The following is a 12,500-nucleotide window of genomic DNA, read 5'->3' on the forward strand; positions in this document are numbered from 1 at the left end:
CCATCCACCTTTATTTTGATCTTCTTGAAAAGAATACCTTGGAAAAAAGCTCCTAGAATCCACCTATACATTTTGGAGTAACCAAAGTGGGTCTGCTTTTACTTCTGTTCTTTTCCTTTGTCAGCTGTCTAGTGCAGTAGTGCTTACTACCTGTTGCTACCAGCAGCAATGCTCAAAAACCACGAGCACCAATTCTTCTGCGTGTAAATGCACTTTAGGCACCCTATCTCATTAGTAATCTACAAACAGCCAAAATTGCAGTATTATTTGCATTGCCTAGAGGTGAAGTTCTCCATGACCATCTCCTTCATGAACCAAATTGAGATTCAGAGATTAAGTATTACAAAATTCAGGTCCTTTAGGGAGACCTGAGTGCACCTATCACACACCAACTGCATGGCACAGCTACGCAGCACCTACACAGCTATACAGACAGTCAGTCAACTATGCCAAAGGTGTGTGCCTGACTCCCCCAAGAAAGTTTAGAGCTGGGGTTCAGTGCTCCTCCTGAACTCAAGAGAGTGTCCTGGCATTTGCTGTCAAAGATAACAAGTAACGGGCACCTGAAAATAGGAGAAAAAGGGGAAGTATGAATTTGTCTTTAGAAAAAATTAAATTTCATTCTAAATAAATTGAGATTCTACGGTTAGGTGATTTATTGCAACAGACTTTTTCACATCTTTAAAGTGTCACATAGTTTAGAGATCAGCGTTCTAGAGATAAACCTTTCATAGGCATTTACAATTATTAGCTTATCACTTTTTAGGACCTCCAAATTCATACCTGTCACAAATACACTTTGAAACAAAAGCAACACCTTCCTCTTTCCTTCTCAAATGCTAAAGTGATGTTTCAGAAAAACCCTTTTGTTCTGCTCAAAAAGAAATCAAAGTAAATAAGGAGAAATGTGTAGGTCTTGCAGTGTACTGTTATCAGGACTGAATTTGTTAATTTGATGAATTGTCACGGTTAGGCTATAAAGTGCAGAAAATGTCTGTAGCATACAGTAAGAGATGTTCTGGAGTTTACAACTTCCCACTACCACTTACTTTGAAACTCCACAGTTAGCAATAACTTTCATGCCAGAAAGCTAAAAGTCACATTTTTGGTTTTTATAGCCAAAGGAGGAGATAACACAAATGCTATTAGACAAGACTACTTTTCTTTCCATCCACACTTCCTAAAAAATCCAAGACAAATTATATTTTCCATATTATCCTAAAAAGTCAAGATCCCAACCCTCTGCTAACCATATAATTCCAGACAAGTGTAGTATTTGAAGTCCTAAAAATATGCCTGTTTTCAGGATCAGGATTCCACAAGTATAAAACTTGACATTTATTTTGGTATACTAACACTTTTAAGACTGCAATAAATGGGTGATTACTTTGAGCTAATATGTCATGTTGACAACTTCACATATTTTGAGTCATTTACCTAAATAACTAAAGAAGGTCACACAGTCCACATCAGTCAAGAATTTACTCCCAAAATCTCCAGGGACCTCAAATCCTTCCAGTCTCCATTTTTTCCCCCTGCAATGGACAATTTTCTAAACAACTCTAATTGACTCACATCTGCATTGAGAACAAATATTTGACCACTTATCTATAGACAGGTAACTGGTAATAAAAATGAAGCGCATTTCTCCTTTCCTTCCTCTGTTTTCTTTGATCATCACCATGACCCATCCACCTTTATTTTGATCTTCTTGAAAAGAATACCTTGGAAAAAAGCTCCTAGAATCCACCTATACATTTTGGAGTAACCAAAGTGGGTCTGCTTTTACTTCTGTTCTTTTCCTTTGTCAGCTGTCTAGTGCAGTAGTGCTTACTACCTGTTGCTACCAGCAGCAATGCTCAAAAACCACGAGCACCAATTCTTCTGCGTGTAAATGCACTTTAGGCACCCTATCTCATTAGTAATCTACAAACAGCCAAAATTGCAGTATTATTTGCATTGCCTAGAGGTGAAGTTCTCCATGACCATCTCCTTCATGAACCAAATTGAGATTCAGAGATTAAGTATTACAAAATTCAGGTCCTTTAGGGAGACCTGAGTGCACCTATCACACACCAACTGCATGGCACAGCTACGCAGCACCTACACAGCTATACAGACAGTCAGTCAACTATGCCAAAGGTGTGTGCCTGACTCCCCCAAGAAAGTTTAGAGCTGGGGTTCAGTGCTCCTCCTGAACTCAAGAGAGTGTCCTGGCATTTGCTGTCAAAGATAACAAGTAACGGGCACCTGAAAATAGGAGAAAAAGGGGAAGTATGAATTTGTCTTTAGAAAAAATTAAGGTCGTGAGACTTAAATATTTTTGCCAGCAAGTGACAATTTGCACATTGGTAATACAATGGTGCAGGTATTGAGCCACATTAAGAATGGGCCTTCAGGACACCTCTTTTCTGCCTGTCTTCTGATGGAAATCAATGTGATAGATACACATTGCACAAGTTGAATTGCATCCTCCATTTTGTGAGGTAAATGGTCAGTAGCAAATACTTTCCTCATCGATTGCATCTCATCTTCGCTTTTTCATTTGTTAGAAAACAAGGGCAGTTGCATGTTCCAGCCCCAGAGAACATTATGCTGCCAAAAAGATATAAGAACTGGGTATAAGCAGCCTGAATCTCTAGACATCTGGAGCCTTCTTTCTGCTCAAGTAAAGAGAAACAAACAAAATAAGATTGAACTGCATTATCTGCTGCATGGCACATACAGTGATGTGAAATTATCGCTTCAGAACCCTATTTCTGTCAGCTTTATCTGAACTCTCATATTATTTGCTTATACATTGGATTCTATGTACAGTGCTTGAGAATGACTGCATGAAAAATGATTTAATGTGCAAGCATTATTAATAGTATCTAGAGGAGGTTGTTTTTGCCTTAAAGAGTAGTTAAATGTGTGTTGGACTCTGGGGAATTCTGATCTTAATCCAGCAAAGCATCTTAAGAGGTTGAAGCCTCTCATATGCTTAAAACCAAGCGTATGTGAAAATGTTTTGCCAGGCTGCAGCTTTTAATAGCTCCACATATGCTTATAATTAATGCTCTGTGGCTATTTTTCATTATTGGATTTTTGTGAAAACTGCGGGAGACTTGACAGACCTGTCATAGTCTGCAGTCACTCAACAAAAACTAAGGCAGCCCATATTAGTGACATTTAAGACCATTTGAGTCTGCTAACAGCAGAAATCCAAGCAGTAAAGGAGACAATTTTACAGTGCCTGCTTAACGAAACAACATATAGTCCTGGTGGTGATCAGAATAGCCAACTACAGCAGGAAAGTCACCTTGCTAAATAGCTGGATGCTACCCAGTACTAAAACTGCCAGGGCTTTCACTTACTTACTTAGCTGGCGATCACTGAAGGGATTTGCCCTTTAAAGTTTTCTGCAAGTTTGACTTGAAGTGTCACTAACAGGTGCCCTAAAACAGAAGCCCAGACAGGACAAGTAGCACGGGCCCCTGCTTCCCTGAATGAGGGGGAGATGCCTGGGGCAGACAGAGAGACTGGCTCCCACCCATCAGAAACTAATTTTTACTTTTCTCTTTTTCTAAATATTTCAGTTAACTAAATATTAGGTTGACTGCTTTTTCTTCAAGAGCAAGAGCAATACGTGCCACGCCATCATGTGCAGAGAAGATGCAATTCGCAGTGGCTATGTATATATATACTCGGCAGCTGGAAATGGGACTGCAACACCCGTAGGAATACCTGCCCTCCACTCAACCTAGCCAGCCGAGGCAGGAACCAGAGGCATACGAAGCAAAGGACTTTGGCACAACTTTACAAATGAAGGGCGTGCCCAGGGGTCCCCAGAAGCCCTAGATATCAGTTGCTGGCATCCAGGCCACCACACCTTTGCTGCAGCAGTTAGCCATGCTGAACATGGTAAAACCAGTGTCAGTGTGCCTGTCACTGCTACAGTATTTCCTTCAGATTCACAGCAGGTGCCTGTTTGCAGCCCTGAGGGGCAGCCACCTTCTGAACCCTTTCAAGGCCCTGGGAAAAACCTTCTGCCAAATGAGACTCCTGCTTTACCACTGCCCCACGATCACCTTCCAGTGGCAGCACCAGCAGCTGGGCCAGGGCTGCGGCACAGGGCGCACACCTGGGGCCACATGCCAAGACTGAGTTTACCACCATCGCTGCAAGCAATAGCTATGAAAACACGTTAGCACCTTCTGTTTTACCCTGTACACTGGGAACATCTATCCATATGTTATACTCATATGTATATGTGTCACGCTTTCAGTGCAGGCATATTGCTTAAAAATAAGCAATTCTATTCAAACCAGTTCCCTTTACCAAAATTATTCTTACACTTCTAGTTCCTCCTAGGGGTAATTGAATCTTATCCTAACCGAATATCAAAAGATCCACGCAACATCCTGCACTGGGAGCCACCATGCTGCAACCGAAAAGGCAGGACAGTGGAACCGGGATCACGTTAAAACCAGAGGGGAAAGGGGGACCCATGGCCAGGACAGAGGCACCAGGTCTGCTGGAGGCTTCTGTGCATGCTGAGTTCCTTCCACAGTGCGATCACAGAATCGATGAGATGTTCTGTTTTCCTATAATTTAGGAGCAGGAATGGAAAGAAGTCCTATTTCATACCTCCAAAGAGGAGCTCCTAGAAGCTAATACTAACGTCCTTAGATAGGATTGCACAAACACACATTCCCCCAAAAATTATCACATCATTGAGATCAAATTATATTATTTCATTGTGTATATAACAACCTTAGTGAAGTCAGGCATAAAGCAGAGTTTCCACTGTTGGGTTTACCTGATGGATGGTATTCCCGACTCAGGAATGCTGATCCTCCGCAAACACCGCTGACAAAAGACGCTGGCTCCACCAGTACAACCCGTCCCAAGAAAATATTTTGTTGGCCTAGTGCTTTGATTCCACGCCATTACTCACGACAGCTTACACCGAGAGACAAGATTATGGAAAATAATGAGTGTGTATACTTTTACCTTACACATTTGAGCAGAAATCAGTGTTTTACTGGCCACAATACACAGGGAATGTCCAAATGCAATAAAAGGTGCACATCTCTTTTTATACCTCACTCCCCAAAGTCCACTCAAAAACATAGATAAATGCTGAGGTGCGGTACCACCAGGAAAAACAGGGATCTACTCAGTCTGTGGGGCTTGGTTCTCACAAGCACAAAAAGAGCCTTTCAGTTTGTAGAGCCAAGACAGAAGAAGAAACAGTACCAGGGTGGGATGCTAGCCATCTTCCAGTGGAGTAAGCTTATTTTCAAGTGCTCTAGCATATGTAGACGCTCAGGAATCAAAGAAAGGAGTCAGAATAAACACAATCTGACTGAAAAACTAAACAAAAAACTTTGGATACACGGGGAAAATATATTTAACAGATAGAGAAACACTGAAGTTATGTGGTCACACATAAACCCCTCCAAGGCTCTGTTTCATCTTTTGGTCCTCGTAGGCCCTTTAGCAGGGCTCCAATCTCACATTAATATCAACTCTAACAACTTTGTTGTTTTAAAAACAGATTCTTGGTGCCAACCAGCTAGAGCTGTCCAGTTCTCTAAGGAAAAAGACATCTCAATAATCAGTCAACTCTGATCTCCCTCTTATTGACATGCAGAAAAAGAAACCCTCACTTTTAGTAATAGGACTTCCTTTCATGCAAAGATAGTGGAAGCTTTCAAAGGATAAATAATTCATCGTCTTCCAAGCTCTGAGAATAAATTTGTTCCTTTTCTGTTTTACTTTCCTTCAAGATATGACATCTTAGGAAAGCAGGGGGAAGGAGACTGCTCTTTGCTTCTAAGGATATAAACACGCTCAATGTTTCATTCCCCACTGCAACAAAACTATAAGATCAATAGACAGGCACTGAAAAGCTTTTCCCACCAGGCAGAGACTCTGCCATCTAAATAGTCTCTCAAAAGATATAATCTCACAAGCAGCAACAACAAAGAAACATCCGACACATAGCTAGGGAGCATGCCCGGAATAATCTCACATGGGGACAACTCCACAATAAGACATCAAATTAATTAAGCTTGATCATATCAGTGACTGGTGACCTATCGTTCTGTCTCCATTCTTTTAAGTTTTATCTGAACTCCAAGAGGATAAGGGAAAGTTGTTTTACTTATTGTGCCATTTTTTTGTAAACAAGGAAAAAAAAATCTGTAGACCAGGTTGAATAAAAAAATGCAACATACTCTATCTGGCAGGCTGGACTGCGTTTATACAGGTCTAAAGCAGCAAAAAAACCTGAACAGAGCAATCACCATTTTTCACCAGTGACCAATAACACCAGCAGGCTAAGCGTTTGCGCCCAAAACTCAGGGGGGCTATTCTCATGCATGGGAGTCACTCAGTTTTCGGCCCAACTGCATTTGGCAAAGGATCAGCTTAGAGATGATTCTCGTGGCTCCTGTTTGTAGCACAGCAGGAATCACCTTGTATTAGGTTTATTCATGAATCACAAAACGTAGATGCAAAAACATAAAAGCTGCCATCTGGCCAGTTCAAAGCCAAATCCATCCCAGGAAAGCATTTCTCACAAGGAAGGAGGTGATCCCCAAGGACGGTGTGTGAGCAGGAACGCCAGAACAAGTATTCCCATCCATCCTGCAGGATTATTCCCTAATACACACTTACTAATCTTTGTCTCGTCACAGTTTACATTTATTAAAGAATGGAGCTTTCAGTACTTACTCTTAAAAGCTCCCCCAGCATTATGCAGACAGGTCATTGCCAGCAGCCACAGGATACCAAATGTAAACACCATTCTGCAAATGACAGGGTAATATTTTCTAACGATAATTTTAAACAATGTATCCCTCTTCAGGAGGCTGAAAGTGCATTAATATGAATGATTTGCTGACCAAAGAGGGAGTAGCACCATTTGAAACTCATAGCTGCCTAGTACAAAGTAATGTTGGGGAGGGTGGAGGATAAAATCGCTATATAAGTGATAAGTCATTAATTTATACCTCAGAGCTGTGGATTAATTATTTCCAGCAATACTGACAAAAGAAGCCATGAAAAAAAAAAAAATCACTGCCAGACATTTTTTTTAATGACTGTTATTGTCAGCACTACTAATCCCGTTAAGAGTCTACTAAAATGATTAAGGAAATGCAAGATAAGGCTTCCGCAAATACAGTCCACCCTATGAACCAGTTTGCTGCTTCAAGCCCAATTCCACCAAACAGTGTGCTGGTATCCATGAAACTGCAGCTTTTACAAACAAGGTGTTATGAAAGAGGAAAAAGAAAAAAAAATTCAAATGGTTGATTGCAAATACTTTGCATGGCAGCTACTAACATGCTGCTGAGAGGCAGTGCAAGTTGAGAAAGGAGAGGAGGAGAGATCATTTACAATGACAACATTTACTGCTGTGGATGTCATTTTATCTGTAAGCTCTGGGAGCAGAGATTCAGAGCCATTATTGAAATGGTATTGAAAATACACTCAATGCTTCTCTTCACAGGAACTGCAGTTCCAAAGTCTGGAGGGGTTGCTACTTCTAAGGACTTATTTTCACCATTTGTGTGTACTTGGGTGGAGGAAGAAGATGCAGATGTCTTCCCCTACTACACCCTGTTTATTCCTTGTCTCTTTGTTGGTTTTGCTCCCACCAGAGCAGCAAAGGTGAGGCGAGAACCCAGTAACACCGAATGGAGCTGTTTGGCTCAGCACACCGTACACATCGTCAATCTGGTATCATGGTGGGCATTCAGCACTGTCCGCTTCAATAACCTCTACGTATAGATATAAAAAGATAGAGAAACAAAACTTCCAGTATTCCTTTTTCAATCTTCTCTTTATGCCCTGATACAACAATAAACACTATCACTTCACATGTAAGGCAAACCTATCTGAGAAAAAACGTTTGGCCCATTTCAACATGAACCATAAAGGAGCACTTGAAGAGCTGCTACACACCATGCTAGGAGGAAAAAGAACTGGTGCAAACAGCACTACCCCAGCAAAGATTTTTCTGCCTCAGCACTGTTGTACCCCAAGGAGAAAAGAGGCTGCCAGGGACAGCAAGAGGCTGCGCACCCAATACACAGCTGCTCCAGGGAGGGAGGGAGCCTGGGCTTTGGTCCTGCTAACCAGCCACACAGCTGGTAAAAATCTCATCTATGCCAACTCCGCACTGCTAGGACTAGAATACAACTAGTACCCAAACTGACTACGTTAAAATTAGTTCAGGTCATTCTACCCCTACAATATCCATTAAAATGAAAGTGTACTCTCTGCCTAAAAGACACTGAGTCTTCAATGCCTCACTGATAGAGTCAAATGGCCTAAGCCTATATATTTTACATATATATGTATATATTTCTTAGCCAGTGTATGTTTTAAAGCAATTTGGCACATACATTTAATTACAATCCAAAGGGATTACTTCAAAGAAATTTAACCCTATTAGCTTTCCTTCCACAAGCAAGCCGGCATAATCCCTCTGGAGTGCAGGTTACCCAGTGTAGCGCTGACCCTGCAGCCTTTAGGCTTCGCTTTCCCCAGCACAGTTTTAATGTTCTTACTAACATACAAGGGCGCAGGGGAGCAAGTGCATTTCTCTGGCTGAAACTGGAACCTGTTCCTTAAAACTGAGCTACACGACCAAATGAGCCATGCTGCTGTGCACACAGTTGTCCAGCACATTTTTCCAGGCCAAGCCTTCTCTCCACACTTTAGCCAGTGTATCTGCATCAGTCAGAGATCCGGAGCCAGAAGATCAGTGTCAGGAAAAGCTACCAGAGAGGATATAAGCTACAGGCAAAACTCCACCAAAGTTTATTCACCTTAGAGAAGAGGAATAAGATGGGCTGACAGAAGCACAGTTTTACCATACTCTCGCCATGTATAAGACATGCCATTATAAGCTGAACACTGTTACAGATCTGACCCGAGCAGAGACGTGGAGCAATTCATGAGAAATTAATTTCAGCAGATAACTGGAAAGACCTTTCGCTTCCCAAAGCGAGCACGCTTTGTTAGGTCACTAGGGTTCGGCTAATTAGAGCAGTTTCCTGCTCTTCCAGAGTTGAACATATCAGACAAAACTGTTAGAAGAAAGAAGTTTTCATGCAGATATTAGTTTCAGTCTCTCAACATAAATTTGTCCCACATTCAAATGGCTCTCAAAATTACTGGGAAAACTTGGAACATTGGTAATAAACTCTGCAGAGGTCAGTCCTATCTAGCACTCCGCATGTACTGACTAACTACACACACACACGGGATTTAGCAGCTCCTAGTTCAGTGCATTTTTCAAGATTTTGGATGTCCAACAGCTCAGTTAGCATCCCAGACAAATAGCCACTGTCATTTGTGCAGTGAGTGTGATGCATCCTGGACTTACACTGCGTGCACTACAGGGTCTGGCTACACGGCCACCAGAAGACCTGCAGTTCCTATAGACTCACCGCTTCAGCTTCTTCCGCAAGTGCAACACATTGTCGTGGTTTAACCTCAGTCGGCAACTGAGGACCACCCCGGCAGTGGGATGGGGGAGAGAATTGGAAGAGTAGAAGTGAGAAAAACTTGTGGGTAGAGATAAAAAGAGTTTAATAATGGAAATAAATTGATAATAATATAATAATAATAATAACCCAGTTTATATACTGAGCATGACGTCACATGGTATGGAATGTCCCTTTGGCCAGTTTGGCTGTGCCCCCTCCCAGCTTCTTGTGCACCTCCAGCCTTCTCAGTCGGTAGAGCATGGGAAGCTGAGAAGTCCTTGGCTAGTGCAAGCACTACCTAGCAACAACTAAAACATCGGTGTGTTATCAACTTTGTTCTCATCCTAAATCCAAAACACAGCACTGTACCAGCTACTAGGAAGGAAATTAACTCTATCCCTGCCGAAACCAGGACACACATGCATGGTGCATTTGGCCTACTGACACAGTGATTTCATTGCATGTGAACCCAAGTTTTTGCCAAGGATTTCTCAAAAGAAAATATGGAAGTTTCCTGTGCAACTCACAGGTCATATAGCTGTACAGCCCCTTGCATCTCCCTAACTCCCACCACTCTCCAGCTTGAATCACCCCAGCTCAGTTCACAATGTTAACACATAGCCATGCTTTTACCATCCCTGAAAAGACGTTTTCCTGGATTTGCACCTTCATTTCATGGGGTGCCTTCGGTTCCCAAAGGAGGGAAGTCTTCATCCTCTTTCTCTCTGTTGAGGACTTTATTAATGTAGTTTTGCACAAGTAAGACAGGGTGCTTTCTATTAAAAAGGCAGAAATGTCTGTATTATATCAGATTCCATAGTCTCGGTTTCAAAACCAGTAATGCCATTGCCCTCACATTTTGCTCAGGCTTTTTCCAACGTTGAACAGTTCTGCTCTTATATTACCCACTGGTATCTCTTTCTACAGTTCAACGCTGTACTTCTTTTTGAGATCTCACAATTTCTCTCCTAAGCTGCTTTTGCCCCAGCTTCCAGCACATGACTATCGGAGCAAACTGGCTACAACAGCACTGCGTATCTGGGTTCCAGCACTGTATCAGCTCTCCTCAGATCCCTCCCCATGTAGAAATCCTTTCAAGTTATTGTCTGAAGAAGAAAAAGTCTCTTCAGGTCAAGCGTTCATTCTACTGAATTTGTTTTAGTGTTTTACTCTCAAAAGGCGCTCAGGGTGCAGAAGTGAGTGGCTGTGAAAGAGCATGTCTGCTTCTGTTTGCTGTCGTATCATGGAACAAGTCGGTCCACATCTCATCCACATTTCTAAATAAATGAGCCAGTTGTCTTTGATTAATATAATTGGCTTGTCTTCCTGATTCATACACTTACATTTTTTCAGTGGAAATTATAACCTAGAGCAAGTTTTAAGACAACAGGTTTCGCTACTCAGGATTAAACAAGCAAACACACACACAAAAGGGATTTCTCTGCAGAGTTGTAGCCAGGGCTAATGGGACTCCAGAAGGTATTTACACACTACAGGTTTTCTGGAGGTGAATCTGGGCTATATCCAAATCCAGCTGAAGCTGGCCTGTCCTGCCAACAGACCCTGGGTGATCTTACACTGATAACTGTTTCCAAGATCAAGTCAGATCTGGAAAGTAATTGATTCCTTGCGAGCTATAATAATTAAATAAAAGAATCAAGGACTTTCTGAACAGCCTGGAGGGACTTGGAGCCCTTTCCCAGAAACTACATTAAAAATAGTTCTGAAAATATTTAGACCAAAAAAAAGTCTAGAGCTTTTCTCACAAACAATCTACAGGAGACAGTTATTGTTTGCCTTCAATCTAATCAGTTAGACAATAAATAGTAAGAGTTTGGACTAACTTGAATAGAATTATAGTGAATTATTTTTTCATTATTCTCAGATTTATTGTTCTTTTACTGTAAATTATCTGCTCTCATGTTTCATAAAATATTCACTGGAACAGAAGAGCAAAACTAAAACATTTATAAGCAGCTTAACTAGTTCTTATAAGGATCTTTTAGGGTTTGAATTCAGTTAGCTTGTAGGGTGCACAAGCGGATCTAAAAATAAACATGTTTCAGAATCTTTCTTCATGTTCAGACCAATCCTTCAACCTCAGTGAAAATTTTGGATGTATGAGAAACTTGCACTTGGTTGTCCCATGTATATTCTTTACAAGGATCTGTAATTAAAGAGGGAGGGAAACAGCTTTACGTGCTTACCTTTGAAACATGCCATTACAACATTCAAGGGAGAACAGAGAGAATCCATGCCCTCAAGCAAAAAATACAAACAAAACAAGGGTTATTTAATGGCTGGGGGTTTATTTCAGTTTCCTTCTAAAAGAGGAATTTTGCATTGTGGTTGTTGTGTGGACAGCTGCACCTGGACATTAGAAGTTACCGTGGGCTCTAGGCTGGTTTCCAAAATACGCCTCAGCTGGGTAGAAAGTGCACACCCGATTTATAGGCTGTAAATGCAGCTAGAAAATGGGTAGCTTGGTTTTGATGATGTTCCTAACAACAGAAGGTAAGGGTCACCAGCTAACCCCTGACATACTTGAATAAGATACTATAATGACTTCTTGTACAACCCACAAAAGGCCTGAGGACATTTCAAAAGAGTCTAATCTGCCCCAGAAAGGACAAGGTAGCACGCTGACCAGAGGTCCAGCACAACTTCAGCACTCCTGCACACCACGACGTCTGCCTGCTCAGGCATTGCACCCACTGCAGACCCGCACCTCAAAAGCAAGATCTTGCAGCCGCCAAGTTCACTGTGACATTGAGGTGCGATGAGGCCGCACCTCGAATCCTGTGTTCAGTTTTGGGCCCCTCACTACAAGAAGGACGTCGAGGTGTTAGAGCGTGTCCAGAGAAGGACAACAAGGGGTCTGGAGAACAAGTCTTATGAGGAGCGGCTGAGGGAACTGGGGTTGTTTAGCCTGGAGAAAAGGAGGCTCAGGGGAGACCTCATCGCTCTCTACAACTACCTGAAAGGAGGTTGTAGCGAGGTGGGTGTTGGTCT

Source organism: Aptenodytes forsteri, unplaced genomic scaffold (genome assembly GCF_000699145.1).
Source record: "Aptenodytes forsteri isolate BGI_AS27 unplaced genomic scaffold, ASM69914v1 Scaffold125, whole genome shotgun sequence".
Classification (NCBI taxonomy): Eukaryota; Metazoa; Chordata; class Aves; order Sphenisciformes; family Spheniscidae; genus Aptenodytes; species Aptenodytes forsteri.